We start from the raw sequence: 20170 nt of genomic DNA, 5'->3' as shown, positions 1-20170 counted from the left end.
GGGGGGCCTGTATATTTGCCGTGCGCCGTTAAGTTCTTTATTATAAGACACCGGTAACAAAAACAAAACAGCGAGAACGAATGAGATTTCATCGCCCATTTTCACGCGTCGAAAGGAAACCCGTGAGCAGAATAGCGCATGCGCCACGCCCAGCGCACTACATCCGGCGACTAGCGTGTTACGTGATCTTTTAGTGCGAAAGCATTACTTCGCGAGGTCTAACCGACTCACCGAGTTCGTGTGAAGCTTGACCTTGAAAGTGACCTTGACAAAGCCTAGCATAGCAACAGTCCACCATAGCTAAGCCATGTATAACATAGCATCATGTCCTCAAAAGGGGACACCTCGGTGTACATTGACACCATTGTGGGCGTGATCTTTGACCTTGAGTACCAATGCCGCCCGCTAGGCGTCGCTCCCAGCTACACGTTCGTTTGACGTCATCAGTCATTTGACTTAGAGATGTAAGGTGCGCCTGCCCGGATACGTCCGTCTATAAGCCACGATGGAGAGCGAGCCGGGACCGTCTAACGTATCTCAGGAGGAGTTGTGCCGATTACGCCACGTCGATGTACAGCGGGTAAGAAGATGGCGTCAACCTGAGTCTATTGATCCCGAAGACGTGGCTAAACGCAGTGAAGAGCTTGGGAATAAGCGACGGAAGCGTCAGGACGGATTAGCGAGCCGTTCGCCTTGGGGAACAGCGAAATCGTAAATGAAACATACAGCAAAGCAAATATAGACCAACATAAAAACCAAGCCAAGCCGTGCTTTCGTACGTCTAACTCGATTTAACTTTCGCTGAAACCCGCTTAACGTTTTTCGCAGTACACGGCACTGCCTCGGGCAGTCTGACCATGTATAGCGTCAACGGGGCACGTCTACGGTGTTTTCTGATGGACACCACACGTGGCGACACTGCAGAGGGCAAAACACTGTTTCAACTGATAAAAGCTATGCTAAGAAAATACTAACAGCATTAGGTGAAATATCCAGTACAACTGCTGCTAGGTTTATAAAATAGGCGCTACCAAATCGATCTTTCTCTCTTTAGTATTAGCATCTTCTGCGAAGTCATTTCAGCAGTGAAATTTTGGCAGCACTGAGGAATAAAAAGCATATGTTGCTACCGCAAATTTATTCGCGATGCATGAAAACGGATGCACCATGGAGAGGAGATGTCGGAATGTCTGTAGATTTATAAACGTATTTACTTTATTTAATATCTTACAACAATCAATCCTCACTTTTCTAGTCATATTTTATGTTCCTTGCATTATTCGTACGTCATTTATCTTCCCTGGTTTCTTTTCTGTAATTCATGCCGCATTAATAATAGTCCATGTGGTGAACGTCGTTCGCTCAAGTCGTCCAGCTTGAATTCTGTCACTAAAGTTGTAGCAAGACCTTTATTCACGAGGCGCTTCACAAATGACTGTTCATTCGTATCTTCCGCTTGAGGCTCGCAGAAACCGGCTAGTACATGCGTTCGCCTGTTACCTGCAAGATAGATAACAAACAGAAGTACCTCTATTTCACTCCACCCCGTTACAGCAGACGACCACAAAATCTAATCCGCAGATACGAAAGAGAAGAAGAGCAGAGCTGGCGCTGGACTGGTGGCGTGTTCGCCAAATGCAGCCGGTACAGCCAGCGATGACAGCGCCGCCCACCGGCAGGTAGCAGCCACATTAAGGCTGGTTATAAGTATTCATTCATAACGACGGCTTGACATCGCCGCTATGGCGCAGTGGATTGGAGGCACGTGTTGCGTATGGAAGGTCGGCCGTTCGACTCCGCTCTCTGTACTGTAATTTTATTGTTTTTTTTTAATTTCATTTTTTTTTTCATTTTTTCCCTTTTAGGTCGCAAATCGTGATGCTTAGTGGCATATAACGCCGTTTAAGAGGATTTATTATCCCTTTTAGGTAAGCCGTTGTGACAATCTTCAGTCACCGTGATCAATTCACCGTGCTTTCAAGCCATGTGGCTGTACAGGCTGCAGTTGGCGAATACGCGGACTGGTGCTGGATTTTTAGCTCTGGACTCACCGCTTTGTACTCGTAAAACTTTACAGGTTGCGTGCAGGAGATATTCTCCATAGGGATTTCCGTTCTGTTGAGCGTGATGCCAGCGCTGCCTGCAGATTGATCATCGGCCCGACGAACGAGTAGGCCAGAGGCATACAGCTTCATGAGGACGGCTATCCTCTTGGCTGGGTTCGGTGCAGTAACAGCGGCTATGGATGTTTGGCCCTCAAGCAGCTTGACCCTGTTGGAAGTAAAAAGTTTTTCTTCGAAGTTATAAATGGTGCATGGACGTTGTTTGGTTTGTTCTTGACAGAAAAACTATCAAGAGGCTGTAAAAGGCCGCGTTATATAAGGGCAGTGCGACGGAAAAGAACAAGGTCAAGCAAAAGATAAAAGCGATGAAGACGTGGAACATCTTACAACATTTACATAAGTACACGGACCTTTATCGATCTCTTAGACTGCCAACAAGTGGCTGTCGGTCCATTCACGCTTGGGCATACCCGAGGTTCATGATGCGTCTTCAGTCAAAGCTGTTCATGTTATTGCGAAATACACACTTACTCGCTTCGCGCTTTCCATTCACCGTAGAACAGTATGTAGCCTCCCGAACGAATTTTGATGTTCTTGTGATTGAACTGGTAACTTCGCGTTATTCCAGAGGCCTACGGAGGGAGCCAGAAAAAGACCTGTTAGGATGATAACAATCTTCGAAGTAGTCCAGCAAACATCCCATACCTAATCTTCCCACCACTCCTGCGTTGCCTTTCCATGGGAATCCGCTCTGTTATTTTAACGGATCGTAGATTAGGTGTCCTGCACGTTACGCATTCCGCCCAGGTCAACGTCCTTCGCTTCATTTCCTCGTTGGTATCACAGCGCCATGCAGGCATCTCGAATAAGCACTTGACATGTGTCGGTGTTTGTATTGCTGACACCAGTTTTATGAGTTTTATGTGCGTCTACTCACCGCGATGCGAGTGCCAGCCAGTGTGGTGTGTGTGGTGTGTGTGTGTGTAGACATCACCCGAGAAACTCATTGTATTATGCCATCATCAGCCTTCATTCCCTGATTAAAATTCCTTTCTCTCTCTCTCTCATGGCCGAAGCTGTCGTGTCTCTGAGAAACCAAATCATTGCACATAAACGCTAGTGCAAGGAATCACTTCTCAAGGGCCATACTTCGTGGCAGGGTACACTCTGTCCCACAGGCTAGCAAAGAGTGCATACAAAGCTGCATATGACGTCAGTAAATGATAGTCCGAATGCGCAAAGCACCTGGAAAGTACGAACGGCACTTAGAGCTCAAGCGTGTGATCATAACAGACACGCCTTTACAGTGCAAACCATTCTAGCCTGAGAAAATTGTTGGTAATTCGACTCCTTATTGTCTCTTGCTAGCACTAGCTACCCCATCAGTGTCATCAGACTGTGACAAAAAAATTGGCGGGGGGCTTAGCTTTGGTTAAGCCTGGCAGGTTGCGAAAGCAGCTGTTTTATACTGCATATAGAGCGCCTCTAGCGAAAGGAGCGCGGCGCGCCGTGGCTACCGGCCGCCGCTGCGTAACGACTCGACTTGGTAGCCCATATCTCACCCTGGTATGACGTCAGAGGTCATTCTAAAGGTCAAACGTGGCTACCGGCCGCCGCTACGCTAAAGGCTGTTCATGAGCGTAGTATTGCTTTCGCAATAATAAGCTGCTTGGCGGGACAAGGTACTATTCGCCGATGATAGCCACGGCTATTGAGGAAACTGTGGCAGCGTCCACGGCGCAGACTTACCGTCATCGATGCCACAGGGTCGTCCATGGTGAAGTGAGTCTCGAGAAAGATAAATGGTGCGTTCCCCTTCGGTGGTGCCCGGAAGACGGTGTGCTCTTCCGAGTACTTCTTGATGGTGTCCGATGGTGCGAGGAGCTTATTGTCAATGTAAACCTGCGGAGCGTTGACCCTTGTTTGTGAAGAGAGTAGGGCTTCTTAACGACGATGATGTTCGAAAAGAATCACGAAGAAAAGTTGCACAATACTGGCCGACAATTGCGTGCATCAGCCGCGCTGCTCGGAGCCTGTATCTTTCGCTTTCTGTCCATTACCATTTTCGGGATCGGGTTACTAGATCTGACATTCTTATGCGACGCGCTATAAGCTCCGACGCACGGAGTTTTGCAAGGCTCTGAAAAAGATTTCGATCATCTGGGGATTATTTACCATGCGTTCAAATCTCATCCACCTATAACAAAGGCCATAGAAATGCATCCAGCGCGGACGGTAACTGAGCCCAAAATCCTCTGCCGGCTGACCAGTAATATGGAGAGGAGAATCGATAAGCTTGAGGCATGTGTACATCACAAGAAGGCTGTTTCGCGGGCCCTGCAAAGCTAAACTATCAAGCGCGGAATTCTCAGTGTAGACCGACTCAGTCCTTCTTCGAACAAAGCTCATAGAAGGATCCGCGTTAGAGGTCAAGGTGCACCTGCTACCCACTGCGAAAACTGCCATAGACGTCCTGCGGACGTCTAAGACGTCTTTAGGACGTCTAAAGGACGCCCAAGGGAGTTTGGTGGCTATATATAGGTACGGCTTCTACGAGGCGAAGGAAGAGTGGCTAATTCTTGTGTACCCACAATCAAAGCTGCATTACCTCTGCGTAAATAGGGATCTGCGCAGACGAATTTTTGATATACTGTGGGCGGGGAAGGGAAAGCTTCAAAAATTGCCTTTTTTTAAGACAAACTAGGCTGAATCGTTTTTCTAGTCAGCTGGAAGCGTCCTATAGGCGAAAAGTGAGAAACGCAAACTTTAAGGCCCATTCACACTTGCGAGTCGCAAAGGGCACTCAACCAGCAGTCGCTTGCGACCAAGCAGCAGCTCGACAACACCGTTGTCCACACTTGCAAGCGCGACCAGCGGGTCGCCTTCTCGTTAGATTCTCGTTTGAAGCGAAAACTCTCGGGAAAGACGTTGTTCGCGCGCTTTCGAGAGTTTCGTCTGTTTTGGCCGCGCCTCCTGTACTCGCGCTCGGTCGTCTGAACTGGTATTCGCAATGTACTACGACGATCTGACGGAAGATGAGGATGTCGTGACGGTTTTGATGTGCACCGTGGTCGTCATGATGACAGAGGCGCGCTTCTCTGCAGGGCCGGCCAGCCTGCAGTATGCCGGCCGCCGGCGTCAGAAAAATGCGCCAATATTGCTTGTTCGCGTTCATACCAAGCCGTTTGGTAGAGGAATGTAAAAAATGAATCATTTTTGAAGATCGCTGGGCAGTACCGAGTTGCTGGTAGAAGAGATAACTGCGACACAAGCAAATTTATAGCCGCTTTGCTGCTGCTGCTCCATGCGACTCGACTGTTGTCTGCTAGCCCCGCCGCTGAAGGCGTCGCGGAAGTCGAGCATGTTTTGATATTATTATGATACGAGGTCTACAATAAAGAGGTGACGAAAGCACCATCTTAATTACTAGCGCTGGGCAGGATCCGAAGCGCCCTCAGCTGCGGCATCGATATAAAACTGGCTAGGCTTAGCGACGACTAGGGCAGCCAGCTGGGAGCAGCGCAGGTCGTCGCCCGTCGCGCCCGCGAGCGGTGTCGTTGCCGGAAGCTTGGCTCGCTCGCTGATTTGTTCAGTGGTTTGCGACTCGCAGTCGCGAGGCTGAAAAATCGAGCAGCGAGCGACTGGCCCGCGACTGTCGCTTTTCGACCAGGGCGACCGCTTGCGACTGTCGCTTTTCGACCTAAGCGGTCGCGCGACCCCTGCGACTCGCAAGTGTGAACGGGCCATTAAACTTCATGCGCGTCTTACCTGTATCTTGAGAGGCGCCCCATCACAACGGGCACGCGGTTCGAAACACTTCACTTTCCTTTTGGAAAACCAAATACATTTTACCTTTATTACATTAGTCAAAGCAACATTATCTGCCTATTTAGACAGTCAGGAAATGTGGCTTTCCGCTTACCTCAAGTACATTTTTGCTTCTCCTGTACTGAAGCATGTATACGTTGCCGCTTCTTGTGGTGAAATTGTCGGTTGTGGCAACGCGCTGCTTGCTTCCGTCCGTCTGGAGCTGAAAGCCGAAGGTATTATTCAAAATCTCAATTTCGGCGTACGAGTCTTCGGCGTCGGGGGGAACTCCTAGCCTGAGAGAGTAAACCCCTCTGAAAACAAAGGGAGTAGATAGGAAAGAAATGAAAAGGTTGGTTGGTTTATGGGGTTTAACGTCCCGAACCGACTCAGGCTATGATAGACGCCGTAGTGAAGGGCTGCGGAAATTTCGACCACCTGGGGTTCTTTAACGTGCACTGACATCGCACAGCACAGGGGCCTCTATAATTTCGCCTCCATCGAAATTCCGCCGCCGCGGCCAGGATGGAACCCGCGTCTTTCGGGTCAGCAGCCGAGCACCATAACCACTGAACCACCGCGGCGGCCCAGTAATGAAAAGGATAGCATCGCATCAGACACTGATGATATAAGTTTGAAGATATGTGCATCTAATACAGCGTTTCCATCTTCATTTGATTTCATTTATCTTCTCCTTAAGGATTCAAAGGCACTATATAAAGGGAATTGGGTTAGCACTTTTAACAATTCATGAGCAACGTTTGGTTGGGGGCTAGTGGGTTCTTGTTTTCAAGGCGGAATTCTTTTTAGGAAAGGTTGCATGTGCGAGCGTTGTTTCTGAATAAACAGTTGCGAGTTAGCTCTTACCTTGTCCCCTTATGTGTTACGGTAAGAGAGAGAGAAACAACTTTATTGCCATAGATTGGCGGGATTTAGGGCAGGTGGGCTTGGTGTGGCCCCCAGGTGGGGGCGACTTCCTGGGCCCACGAAATGAGTGCCAGTTGGATGCTCTTGTCTGGCCTTCTGAGGAGTTGGTTCCATCCGTCTTCGGAGGGAGCTGGCAGTAAGGTTCGAGGGGGCGGATTTCCCGCGCAACCCCAGAGGATGTGAGCCTGGGTGGCGATTTCTCCCTGGTAACAATTTTGGCAGACGGGGTCGTATTCCCCGTCTGTGATGAGTGAAAGTCTAGAATGGCTAAGGATGGAGTGTGTCTGCAACCTGCGGAGCAAGGTGGCTTGCGCTCGATTCAAGTCGGGGTGTGGAGGCGGGAACTGGCGTCTCATCTCTCTGTAGAGGTTGGTAATTTCGGCAAAGGTCTGGGGAGCCTCGGCAAGAGCGTCTGGGTCCGTGGGGCCGGCCGCCCGGTTGGTTAGTCCTCGGGCTAGTCGGTCGACCCCTTCGTTTCCAGAGTTTCCCGCGTGGGCGGGTACCCAGACCAGATTGATCTTATGGTCGGGAGTGCAGCCGCGAAGGATGCGTGCAGCGGGGTGGCAGATAAAACCTGCCGAGTAATTTTGTATCGCTCTTTTGGAGTCGCTGAGGACTGTGCGCGTACGTGGGTCAGCGATGGCCAGCGCGATGGCGGTTTCTTCTGCCGCTGTCGGAGAGTGAGCTACTACTGTGGCGGCGGTGACGATAGTAGATTGTGGCGTGGTTGCACAAGCCACGTATGTGTTTGCACTTTGCCGTGCAGCATCTACGTATATTGCGTGTTCGTCGGCAAGGTATGTGGCATCTAGTGCTTGGGCTTTCAGCTGACGGCGCGTATCATGGCGGCCAGGTAGCATGTTTTTGGGGATTGGTTTTATAACTAGGCGGCTATAGACCCCTATCGGAATGGGCGTCGTGGGGTGGACGTCGCCTATGGGGTTGATGTTGAGACGGTCAAGTATGAGCCGCCCGTGTTTAGTGCGGGAGAGGCGGTGGATTTGGGCGGTCTTGTGTGCCTCTATGAGTTCTGTGAGCGTGTTGTAGATGCCGAGTTGGAGGAGGTGCTGTGTGCTGGCGTACTGAGGTAGCCCCAGTGCCGCTTTGTACGCTGAACGTATAATGCTGTTCACAGCTTCCTCGTCCTTCCGGCGGAGGTGATAGTAGGGGTAGGTGTAGACTATCCTGCTAATGAGGAAAGCTTGCGTGAGCCGACAGAGGTCATCCTCCTTCATACCTCTCCGGCGGGTGCTGATGCGGCGGATAAGGCCGTTGATCCGATTGGCTGTGGTGCGGAGGCGCTGAATGGCCTCCGAGTTTTGCGTGTTGTTCTGTATTAACATACCCAGAACGCGGATGGTGCGGACCGGAGGTATGGGATGGGTGTCGACTTGAAGCACAATAGGTTCTTGTGGGTCGGGTACGGGCAGGCGAGCTCGTCTGTCCCTGATGACTAGTAATTCGGACTTCGTGGAGGAGCATGTGAGCCCGTTCGCCTGTTACGGTAAAAAGAATTGCGCCTCTAAAACAATTCTTCAACATGAAGTGTAAATGATGTCACATATAATAACTAAACAAGTAGCTAATTAACCAGTCGACTAACTGCGGAACTTAAAGACTGTTACTCTATCCGAGGTTGAGAGGTTGCGGTTGCTGCAAGCTACTGGTGGGGTTAGCCTTGCGGATAAAAAACTAAGTGATTAAAAATAAAGCGCAAGGTATGTAGTTAGGAAACTCACAAATTCCTCCAACCTCAGCATTATTGCAAGTGCTTGTGAGGGTAGTTGCTGGGGGTCAGGCACATAGCCAGGAGTTCTTTTCGGGAGGGGTCCAAAGTAACTTTCGAGCTGAGGAGGGGAGGGGGAGAGGTGCTGGCAGCTGGTTGAGCACTGCCCATAGAACGGAGGGGGGGGGGGGGGAGATGTTGAACTTTATTACGGGGGATGGGCCCCCTTGGACCCCCCCCCCCCCTCCCCGCCCTTGGATACATGCCTGCGCACGGTGCGCGACATTAATGAAGGATGTGGTTTGAACATAAGCTACATCTACAGGAGGAGCCGTTAAGCCGAACTAGAACTCGATACTTTATCTCTTATAGCTCTTGCGTGAATACGTTATCTGTTAATCCCACGCGGCCGAAAATTATGTGCAATGGCCGAGTGAAGGTTGAAATCAAGCAACCATGAGTAATAAACTGCAGGCGACAATTGAGGAACAATTTACTGACGTCTTTCAGAGAGGAATTTGTGCCCCCTTCCCCCACTAAGATTATTACTAAAACGGCTTAAATCAAAGTTATTTTTTATTTGAATGGGTATATCTTGATTGCATCGAGCGGGAACGTCGTCTGGGCAGATGTAGCATAACTTCACTTAAAAATTCAGCCAGTTTTCAGTCGAATAGTAAATGACGGTTCTTCTACGGGTAAAAAAAAAAATCGCGTAAACACATTAAGATTTCTACAAAGGCAAAAGTAGTATAGGTCACAAAACTTACTGGCTATTTCCTAAGTACTGAAAGACCACTGTGAAGACAGAATGTTCTTGCATAGGGCAGGGCAAGTCTGCTCTGAAATCCGCTTTATTGGCGTCGGTGCCGCCCTGGAAGACAACACATGACGCTTATGCAGGGAAATTCTTTTGCGTTTTTTGAGGTGGGAGTTTTGATAGGATGCAGTACGGTTTCCTGTGTTTTAATTCATGTAACTCGCTCGCAGCCCTAATTCATCCCAGCAGAATGTTTGTAAACGACATAATATATTCATTACGCTTTTCATTGGGGGTGTGCGAATATTCGAAATTTTCGAATAGCGAATCGAATGTCGTCCTATTCTATTCTCGCAACGAATGAAAAAGTGAATCTCTAAAATAGTTCGAAAGGAAACGAATGTGTTCTCGAATATTTTTCGAATAACTAGCACAAATTTCTCAAAAAGAAAAGCCGTGTTTTTTTTTTTTTGGACAACTGCCATATATAAAACAGGCCCACTGCGACGCCGAACAGCATGATGCTATAGGCCGTACTTCGAGAAACTCTCAGTAACTACCACGTCCCCTGCTCGGCTGACGAATACTCGAGCTTTGATGTGTGCCGTTCCGTTACCAGGGTTCCTTTAAAGAAGAAAAAAAAACACATTACAACTTAGTACCCTGCTCCTCCTCCACATGGGGTGAGGAGATAGCAGCCTTAGCTGTACCTTATTCTCTCCCCTTTTTTTGATGGCAAGTGATCCCGGAGATCCTTGATTATCAGATTTGTGAAACTTCCCACGCAACCTGGACATCGAAATTTGGCGCTCTGACTAGGTCCGAAATTTGGACGCCATCATATACTGTCGCGCCACCTACGGCTTTCAGATCAGCTTCTAAGCGATCAGTAAACCACGAATGGGAGAAACAAATGTAGCGGGGAAACGCCAATAGCTGGCTGCCCAGCTAATAGGCAGAGCCACGGCCTCGTGCACGAAGTCTAAATAAAGTTGAAAATAACTTTTCGATGTTCTAAGCCAAATGGGAAACTGGCTAGAAAACAGAAGCATGTATGTTTGTCACACTCTGTTAAGTAGTAATCATTAAGTTGATGCTCATACTTTGCACCCTTTCATGTTGAAAGGGCCTAACACAATCTCGGTGTTACATGTGACGAAAGCCCTGCCATTGTTTGGATTGCGAAAACGTTTATTTAGGGCCTGCAGTAGAACGCGCGCTCCGGACGGGGCCTACGTCGTCCTCCCAAAATTTCTTGCTGGTCACGAGTCTCGTACGTCCCTTTGAAAATGCTGCGTGTGTGTGTGTTTTGTGTGTATGTGCTCCGCTTCAATTTTATCGCTTTCATATTTAAAGTAGGCTGCCATGAAGATTACCAGGTTAGCATCTTAAGTGATTAAAAATGGCCTTAAATGCCTACAGCTTTATTCTCTACATCAGGCGCATCGTTTTCATCTACGTTTTTAAAACGTAACGAAATTAATAACATGCAGACACGACGTCGTTTTCCCTCTCACCGTGAAGTACGCATGAAATCCACGCAGCTGCCTCTGTTCAACAAGGATGAACACTTGGTGCACATCCGCTTCGTTCAAGTAAACCGCAGGAAAAGCCATACTGAAGCTTCTCTAGTAATGCTGGTGCTTCCTGAGCACGATTAATCCCGGCCGAGAAATCGGTGTATAGACTGTATTTTGGTAATTTCTAACCTCGTAAGGCAAAGAGAGCTAATTGCTCTAATGTGATGAGCAAAGTACAGATCGCCTAAAGCTTAGCGCGCGGTACAGTGAGCTGAAGGTAATGGTTATGTATACGTCCAAGCACTGTGCGGCAGGCAGACAGTGCGTTGTGGGATAGTATAACTCTGCTGCAGGTGGCGAGTATCCAATACAAACGCCAAGTAAAAACTGGGAGAAAGTCCATCATGTTCGGTGAAATGTGCCTGGAGAAACAAGGCACAATTCAGCGCTCAACAATACTTTACTGCTCGCACTTCTGGACGCAGCGATGCAACTGGATTAACTGACTTTCATAAGGCACGGCAGAAGCTCCTTTTCTTGTCTGCTCTCAACGGAAATAAGTTATTCGTCTGCCAATACGATATCAAAAGGCGGTGGCGATTCTCGCTTCTCGATTCTAGACGGTTCTCGATTTTCACCTGTACAAACAAAAAAGCGCAAAAAAGGCGAAAAGGAGATCAAGCTGCCCGGCTAGTTGGTGATGCATTTTCTGAAGAAGGTAGCGCAAAAAACGGACGAGGGACAGAAGAAGGAACACAAAAGACATAAGCGCTCGTCAATGTCTTATGTGCCCTCTCTTCTGTCCCTCGTTCGTTTTTTGCGCTCCTGCGACAGCGATGGGATTGCAATCAAAATAAAAAAAAACATTCGGCAAAAAGGCGCACGGATAGTAGGAGAGCTAGTGCAATGATTTCATTCTCCATTTCATTCTGATTCTGTTTTTTTTTATTTTCATTTTGATTGCAATCTCCTCGCTGTTTGCTCCAGGTGGGTGGTTTGAAGGAATCGAATGAAATCGGGCGAAAATAATTAAATCATAGCGGCGTCACATTCAGAATATGCGTTCCATCAACTATTTACGAACAATCGAGAGCACAGTGTGTATAGGGCATTTTTATAAGGGTGGCCAGTTGGGTAACTCTAAAAAAAACTTCCAGAGAATATCGAGAACAAAAAATATTCCTGACTTTTTTACTTTTGAGGGCTTAAAAAGTAACGATAAGTGCCGTAGTAGGATACAACTTAAACAAAAACAGCAGTTGCTAACATTGGGCCGGGGTCCGCGGTATTCTGTATTACTCCGCTGGCCAATCACAACAGTAAACGAAAGCAGCTTTTTAATGTTTTGCTATATCAAACAATCCACGCATCAAAATTCTAGCGCTCATAATTTTTTTCGTGTGGTTCAGCTAACAAGAGATGTTTAAGCAGCGGACTACTTTTTCGTCGTGGAGGAATTCTGTGCGCGGAGGCTGAATGTGGGCGGAGCTTCACTTAGGACTGAAGTTGTATCCGACTATAAAAGTATAGTAACGATAATGCGGGCTACGAGGCTTCTTAACTGCTGTCCTTTCGGAATGATCGAAGTTGTTTGGTTTATGGGGTTTAACGTCCCAAAGCGACTAAGGCTATGAGAGACGCCGTAGTGAAGGGCTCCAGAAATCTCGACCACCTGGGGTTCTTTAACGTGCACTGACATCGCACAGTACACGGGCCTCGAATTTCTCCTCCAAAGAAATTCAACCGCCGCGGCCGGGATCGAACTCGCGTCTTTCGGGCCAGCAGCCGAGCACCATAGCCAATGAGCCACCGCGGCGGCGGGATGATCGAAGTGGCGGCCGAATAACTGGTATGCGATTGACTGACGAACAACATATTATACAGAGCAAAAATTACAAGAGCAAAGTAGGTCCTCATCGGTATAGCTGTCAAGATGCAACGACGACAGTCGGTAGACTGGTTGGCATGCAGATACCGTCGCTGACGCAGAGGTCTGTCAGAAAAGAGACCAAGGACGATGACTCCACCACGACAAACGACCGCGTATCATCGTAATGCGGGAGGTTTTCATGCTAGGGAAGCCGACAAAAGCGGTCCGCGGAAGGTCACCCCTAGTCCAAATACCACATTCGGGAGACCCAAGACAGATCGCAATAACTTTACGTGAATAACATCACACCCGATGACGCGTCGGTGCCTGAATAACAGTGCTTGTGCCCACCGTAAACGTATTAGAAAAAAAAAAAAACGAAACAAGCGACGACATTTCATATGTTCAGACTTTAACACTGACCGGTGTTGACCACTTTTTCCAGATTCTGAATTCCAGTCGACGCCGGTCCGCTGGACCCTTCTGCGACGATAATGCGCCTGGTGCGACCACAGGATTGGGGTGGGCCATTTCGGCGATTGCCGATAGCGAATTTGAAGTAACAGAGAATGCAAATGCCCGTCGAGGGTAGTTCTCGCAGTCGTGACCTCAAATCGACGATTGCTTACATCGCAGGGTGCGTACCATGAGCGGGAAATGCCGATATGTCCTGGTGTGCCGAACACTGCTCAAGGCAGCCGGGGCCACTCGTCGGTGTCGTTTATATTAATGCAGGCTGGCGCCGAACATACTTTTGGACAAATTATTTAAAATCAACTATTGGTCCTATCGAAGGAGTGAGAGAGACAACTTTATTGCCACAGAATGGTGGGATTTAGGGCAGGTGGGCTTGGTGTGGACCCCAGGTGGGGGCGACTTCCTGGGCCCACGAAATGAGTGCCAGTTGGATGCTCTTGTCTGACCTTCTGAGGAGTTGGTTCCATCCGTCTTCGGAGGGAGCTGGCAGTAAGGTTCGAGGGGGCGGATTTCCCGCGCAACCCCAGAAGATGTGCGCCTGGGTGGCGATTTCTCCCTGGTTACAATTTTGGCAGACGGGGTCGTATTCCCCCATCTGTGATGAGTGAAAAGCTAGAATGGCTAAGGATGGAGTTTGTCTGCAACCTGCGGAGCAAGGTGGCTTGCGCTCGATTCAAGTCGCGGTGGGGAGGCGGGAACTGGCGTCTCATCTCTCTGTGGAGGTTCGTAATTTCGGCAAAGGTCTGGGGAGCCTCGGAAAGAGCGTCTGGGTCCGTGGGGCCGGCCGCCCGGTTGTTTAGTCCTCGGGCTAATCGGTCGACCCCTTCGTTTCCAGAGTTTCCCGCGTGGGCGGGTACCCAGACCAGGTTGATCTTATGGTCGGGAGTGCAGCCCCGAAGGATGCGTGCAGCGAGGTGGCAGAAAAAACCTGCCGAATAATTTTGGATCGCTCTTTTGGAGTCGCTTATAGGACTGTGCGCATACGTGGGTCGGCGATGGCCAGCGCGATGGCGGTTTCTTCAGCCGCTGTGGGAAAGTGGGCTCGTACTGTGGCGGCGGTGACGAGAGTAGATTGTGGCGTGGTTGCACAAGCCACGTATGTGTTTGCATTTTGCCGTGCAGCGCCCATGTATATTGCGTGTTCGTCGGCAAGGTACGTGGCAGCTAGTGTATGGGCTTTCAGCTGGCGGCGCGTATCATGGCGGGCAGGTAGCATGTTTTTGGGGATTGGTTTTATGACAAGGTGGCGATGGACCTCTATCGGAATGGGAGCCGCGGCGTGGACGTCTCCTATGGGGTTGATGTTGAGATTGTGAAGTATGAGCCGCCCGTGTTTGATGCGGAAGAGGCGATGGATTTGGGCGGTCTTGTGTACCTCTATGAGTTCTGTGAGGCAGACGCAGTTAATTACAATCAGTTAAAGGTAGATACAATGAACAACTCGGCTTTCAAGCGTTTGAAGAAAGTTTAAAATTGGAAAATTGGTTTTTGAGGAAACGAAATGGCGTAGTATCTGTCTCTCATCTCGGTGGATACCCGAACCGCGCCGTAAGAGAAAGGATAAAGAAAGGAGTAAAAGACGAAAGGAAAAAATTGGCGGGGGCTTAGCTTTGGTTAAGCCTGGTAGGTTGCGAAAGCAAAAGCGCAGCGCCTACAACTGAAGGAACGCAGTGCGCCGCGTCTAAAGGTCACGCGTGGCTACGGGCCGCCGCTGTGCGACGACTCAAAGCGTCTTCGGTAATTTTTTTATATTTTGTTTTTGATGTTGTGGCGACTGAGAGAAAGAAAACATAATCTACAGCTGGTATGACGTCACAGCGGCAGTAGCGCCACAGGTGCGCAGCGCGGCAAACATACACCGCAACTGCAGCCGGGCCGTGGCCGCCGCGATCTGCACCGGCGATCGCGGAGGCCACGGCCGGGCTGTCTGAAGGAGCGAGTTGGACGCCCATAATGTTGTTGTTGTTGTTGTTGAAAACTTTTATTGTCCAACAGATAAGGACCACACCGCCTGGGCCACTCTGTCTCATCCCCCTCTCTCCCCCTTTAAGGGGGAGGGGACTTAGGAGCGGCCCAGCCGCACGGGATGGTCGCAGTCGATGCTGGCCGGGTTGGTTTCGCCGGCGGCCTCTTCTGCCAGTTGGACGGCGGCGAGTTCGAGCTCAGGGTCCGAACTCCGCAACAAGGTTTCCCAGGCTTCCCTACTGCTAATGTTTTGCGCCGAGCCTGGGGAGTAAGTGCACTCCCAAATTATATGGTCGAGGGTTCCTCTCGCCCCACACTTTTTACATTTATCGTCCTCGCAATCCGATCGGATATGTTTATTTAGTTCTGGGTTTGGGTATACTCCAGTCTGCAGGCGCCTCCACGCCGTCGCCTGACTCCTATTTAACGCCGTGTTTGGTGGAAAAAAAACCTCCGGCATTGCCTGTAGTGTTCTATAATCTCTTGATACGAGATTAATCGCCCTTCTATATCATGTTCGGCCTGAGCCGACCCTTCCTGTAAAGCTCGGAGGTAGAGATCTCGTGCTGCACTGTGGGCCGCCTCGTTACCGCGGACAGATTCGTGCGCCGGGGTCCAGATGATGTTGATCGTCCTATCAATCGCTCCTTGTGTTAAAATTTTGGCGGTGAGGGGTATTACCCTCCCTCTACTGAAATTTTGGATTGCAGTTTTACTGTCGCTAATAATGTATCTAGCTTTGGTGCCAGCGCAAGCGATCGCTATCGCGGCTTCCTCCGCTATCTCGGTTTCTTTCCCTAGTATGGTGGCCGCCGTGATGAGGGCCGCGGCCAGGTTAAAACCCAAGAACTGCGACCCGGCCGTGACGGCCGCGGAAGAATACTGCATCATCGGCGCTTTCTGCAGATTTATTATAGTGCAAACAAGTAAAGCTGCAACTAGTGCCTAGTAGAAGAGAATATTTAACATAACCAGAGGTCACCTGTCACGCCCAGAAATTCTGCACATGCGCATTTATCAAAGCGAAGTTGTTTTTGTACGCAATTTTTAGCATATCGTAAGACTGCACCACAACAGTCAATATATCCGCAGATAACTTCTCGGGTCGCTTGTAATTTCTTGCTCTTCATTGTCAACAACGCACCCCATTGGTTTTTTATGGCAATCTTTACTACTTGGTGCCAGCGCAGGCGAAGCTTTAAAAGCCAGGTTTTTCTACTCATCGGAAGATTAGACTATCCCCCATCAACATCTCCAGAAGAGTATGTCACAATATTCCACAGTTGCCTCTTAATTGTGATGTCTAAGACAGCAGGACTTGAAAGAACATAGCACTGGGGCGCAGTGGTGGTAACTGGAGCATTTCGGAGGGAACTTCGAGCTCTCACGTTAAATGCTAAATAGTTTACCATTATCTTCATGCGCTCATTTAGCGAATCGACAGTTTGCGTAGCAAGCTGCAGAAAAAATTGGAGCGGACACTTAAGCTCCGCCTTCAAGGTATGACGCGATAGAATTGGTCATTCTCTACAGTGCATTCATAGATCCCTGGAAGTCTTCATACCACCCCTGGTCCAGTTGTGTAGCGGGTAAGCGATGCGGCACTGCCTTGCGATGGCAGCGGCTGCCACGGCTGGGCCTTGTGCAACCCAGGTTCCTCTTCCCGAGCGCCCAATCATTAATTTAACTGCCACCTGCCACGGTGCGCAGTTTCCTCGTAATCCCGTGGCTACCCAAAGGGCATTGAAACTCATCTGGACGTCCAGGGGACGTTCAGGATGTCTTCAGGACATCCAAGGAACGTCCAAAGAACGTTCAGTGCCCATTGGGTAGGCTGTGATGTCACTCCAATGTCAAGCGACCTAGGTAGCCCATCTGCATCTTAGGTCGCTTCTCTGGATTTTTTTGCGGATTTTTCGCTCACGGTCAGCGACGTCGACGTTGGATTTTCTGCCACACGAGCTCCTTAATGCTGTGGCGTTAATAATGCCAGCGGTACGTAGCCTCGGAAGCAGGAGCAGTCATGACTGTGCCTGTGGATGGGGCGAAATAAGAGGGAGTTGCCTATTGGTCGGTGCAGACAGCGAAGCATTCCACTCGCGTTGAGTCTTGCAAAAGGGTTCTACCAGCCGAAAAGAATTTGTTCGATTAACACAGCTTTTCAAGCATGCATACAGTGAGGATCGAAGTCGCATTTTCGGTCTCTTTTCGTGCGGCAAACTTTACTCTCGTGCCACTTTGTGCTAATTTTATAATTCTTGAGCCGGCGGAGCCGCGGGGAAGAAGCTGATAGCTGGCAACCATGGTGTAAGAGTGCTGGAAACACAAAAGAAAAAAGCTAATGTCAGAAGTGGGATTCGAACCCACGCCCGGAAGACCGGACTGCGACCTGAACGCAGCGTTTGGACCGCTCGGCCATCCTGACAGAACACGGGTGCATTGAGATCGGCGCAGAGAGAAGCCTTCCTTTTTGTTCTTGCAGCATAAAAAGAAATGTCAGAAGTGGGATTCAAACCCACGCCCGGAAGACCGGACTGCGACCTGAACGCAGCGCCTTGGACCGCTCGGCCATCCTGACTTTTTTTTTTCTTTATTGCCTGGCTTTGACATTACACAACAAAATGGCGGGACACAATGAACACTTGGTGTTGATGTAGTCAGCCTGTCAGGGGCTGGCTTCGTCACATTAAAATTCCTTTAGGGCCATCAAAGGCTCCACCCTTGACAGCCACTCGGGAGCCTCGCCAACAGATTTGACACTCTCAACAAACTGGTGCACAGTTTCACGAAAATAAATTCGTGCTCGCCTCGCGTCGGGATCACAGTAATATCCTGCCATTCTCGCGCGCCAAATACTGTGGAGGCCCAGTAACATTATCAGATCGAAAGGTACTCCGTCCTCGTTTTCAATGGGCAGATACCGTATTCCATGGGGGCGAAGTGGAAATTGTTTCTTTATAGTCCTTTGAAGTACGTCCCAAAAGTAAACCCCTTCCCAACAATGCAGAAAAACGTGATCTATCGTTTCTGGTTGCTTGCAGATAAGTCAGTGATGACCCCACGGAAGAAATAAGCCCTTATCCTGTAAAAACATTTTGACTGATAACGTTCCTGTGTGCAACTTGAAAAAAAAAAAGTTTTAACCCCTGGGTCGACGTGCATTCCCTTTACCCTCTTTAACACATTCCTTCCAGGGCCTCCACTGTACAAGGCCCTATACATGGGTTCCAGCAAGACAACTTCACATAAATCCTTATACAATTTTTGCTTGTTCACTGTAGATAAATATTCGTTGGAAAACCTCGTTGAGAGAAATCGGACACTTGCGACAACTTCTCTGAAGTACCCAAAAATTCCGCCCGATAGGGTTTCGGTTGCAACAACAAAGTCAGGCAGCGCGCGCCCCAGCCTTACTTGGCACACGGTGCGCAAAAACGGATCACTGACATCACGCAGAAACATAAATCTGTTAACAATCTGCCGCAAGAAAAGGTGTCCCAGATCCACTCCACCATCCTTCACTCTTCTAAATAAATTCGTCCGGCTGCACCTTTCCCATTGTGCAGCCCACACAAAAACAGCAAAAATTCGATGTAGCTTTTGTATGCTCATTCTTCCACAATGCAACACTTGCATCGCATACCACACCTTACTGATAAAGAAAAGGTTGCACACGGTGGCTCTAGCGAAAATTGATAAGCCTGTTCCTTTCCATCTTTCCGCCTTCTCACGCACATCCTGGGTCTGCACTCTCCAATATGTTTCGCTATCGCGATAGCTTTCTAGCGGTACTCCAAGGTACTTCGTAGGGGTCTTCACCCAGGGTACGTTTGCAAAGTGGTCCATCGTCGTTTGCCATGCTTCCTGCCAGAGCCCCACTGACTTAGACCAGTTCACTCTGCTGCCAGAGGTTTTGCAGAATTCAGCGACACATTCAACGGCCTCTGTTACACCTTCTCGATTAACGGAAAAAACCGCTAAATCATCCGCATATGCCAGCAGCTTCACCTCCGCAGCTTGCAGCCGAAAACCAGTTATTCTCTTGTTTTCGATTATGTTTAAACACAGTCTCGATGTAAATGGCAAACAGAAGAGGGCTGAGGGGGCAGCCTTGACGTACCGAACGCTGCACACGAATGGGGGCCCCCAGACAGTGGTTAACAATCAATCTCGTCGTACAGTTCCGATACGCCAAGGCGACTCCCTCCCTGATGACATAACCAACATTCACGTAATCAACTATGCACAGCAAAATTTTATGCGCGACACAGTCGAACGCCTTTTCGAGATCAAGCTGCAAGATGGCAACGCGACTATTGTAAAATCACAGCACTCGAGCACACATCTTGTCTTGTTTATGTTAGACAGAATAGACCGGCCTTTTATCCCACACGTTTGGTGGGGGCCAACAATTTCCTGGATTACACACTGTAACCTTTGCGCCAACACTTTCATATAAATTTTATAATCAACATTCGTGAGAGCGATTGGCCTGTACCCTGTTACGTGTCGTAACTTGTCAGCTTCATCCGTTTTCGGAATTAGGACAGTGTGTGATTTACCATAGGAAGGAGGCAATTGACGTACGTCGTAAACTTCATTAAAGACCGTCTTCAACACAGGCGCGATTCTGCTCTTAAATGATTTGTAAAACGCCGCGCTTAACCGGTCTGGTCCTGGTGATTTCCCAGAATTTAAATTGTCTATTGCCATTTCTACCTCTGATTCGGTTATTGCGAGCTCTAAAACGTCTTTCTGCTCGTCGCTGAGTCACGGCAGTGCCTCAAGAAACCTGTCCTTAAACGTATTCATGTCTGCATCCTGTAATGCGAAGAGCGCCTGATAGTATTCAAAAAACGCACGCTGTATGTGTTCGTTTTCGTCTGATAAAATGCCACCCCATTCTATGCTACCGATGTGATTTCGCCGAGCATGGGCCTTTTCAATTCCCAACGCTCGTTTCGACGGCGTCTCCCCTGCTGCTACATCTTCCGCTCTGGCCCGCACCAACGCTCCACGATAACGGTCCTCTTCTATTAGTTGAATTTTTGGTTT

The 20170-nt window shown here is 49.1% G+C and overlaps 1 long non-coding RNA gene and 2 other non-coding genes across 3 annotated transcripts; all 3 read right to left on the bottom strand.

The window, feature by feature from the left end:
* Positions 1-1394: 1394 nt before the first annotated feature.
* Positions 1395-2169, bottom strand: LOC149362941 (uncharacterized). Its single transcript, XR_016288542.1, has 2 exons — positions 2052-2169; positions 1395-1500 (listed from the first exon to the last, which is right to left on the bottom strand). It is a non-coding gene; the product is annotated as an uncharacterized LOC149362941 (long non-coding RNA).
* Positions 2170-17457: 15288 nt separating this feature from the next.
* Positions 17458-17540, bottom strand: TRNAL-CAG (transfer RNA leucine (anticodon CAG)). The gene has a single exon. It is a non-coding gene; the product is annotated as a tRNA-Leu (tRNA).
* Positions 17541-17609: 69 nt separating this feature from the next.
* Positions 17610-17693, bottom strand: TRNAL-CAG (transfer RNA leucine (anticodon CAG)). Its single transcript has one exon. It is a non-coding gene; the product is annotated as a tRNA-Leu (tRNA).
* Positions 17694-20170: the final 2477 nt, after the last annotated feature.

Source organism: Amblyomma mixtum, chromosome 2 (assembly GCF_055824585.1).
Source record: "Amblyomma mixtum isolate Tamu chromosome 2, ASM5582458v1, whole genome shotgun sequence".
NCBI classification, from domain to species: Eukaryota; Metazoa; Arthropoda; class Arachnida; order Ixodida; family Ixodidae; genus Amblyomma; species Amblyomma mixtum.
Note: the sequence above shows the minus strand (reverse complement) of the source record. Positions and strands in the feature narration are given on the sequence as shown.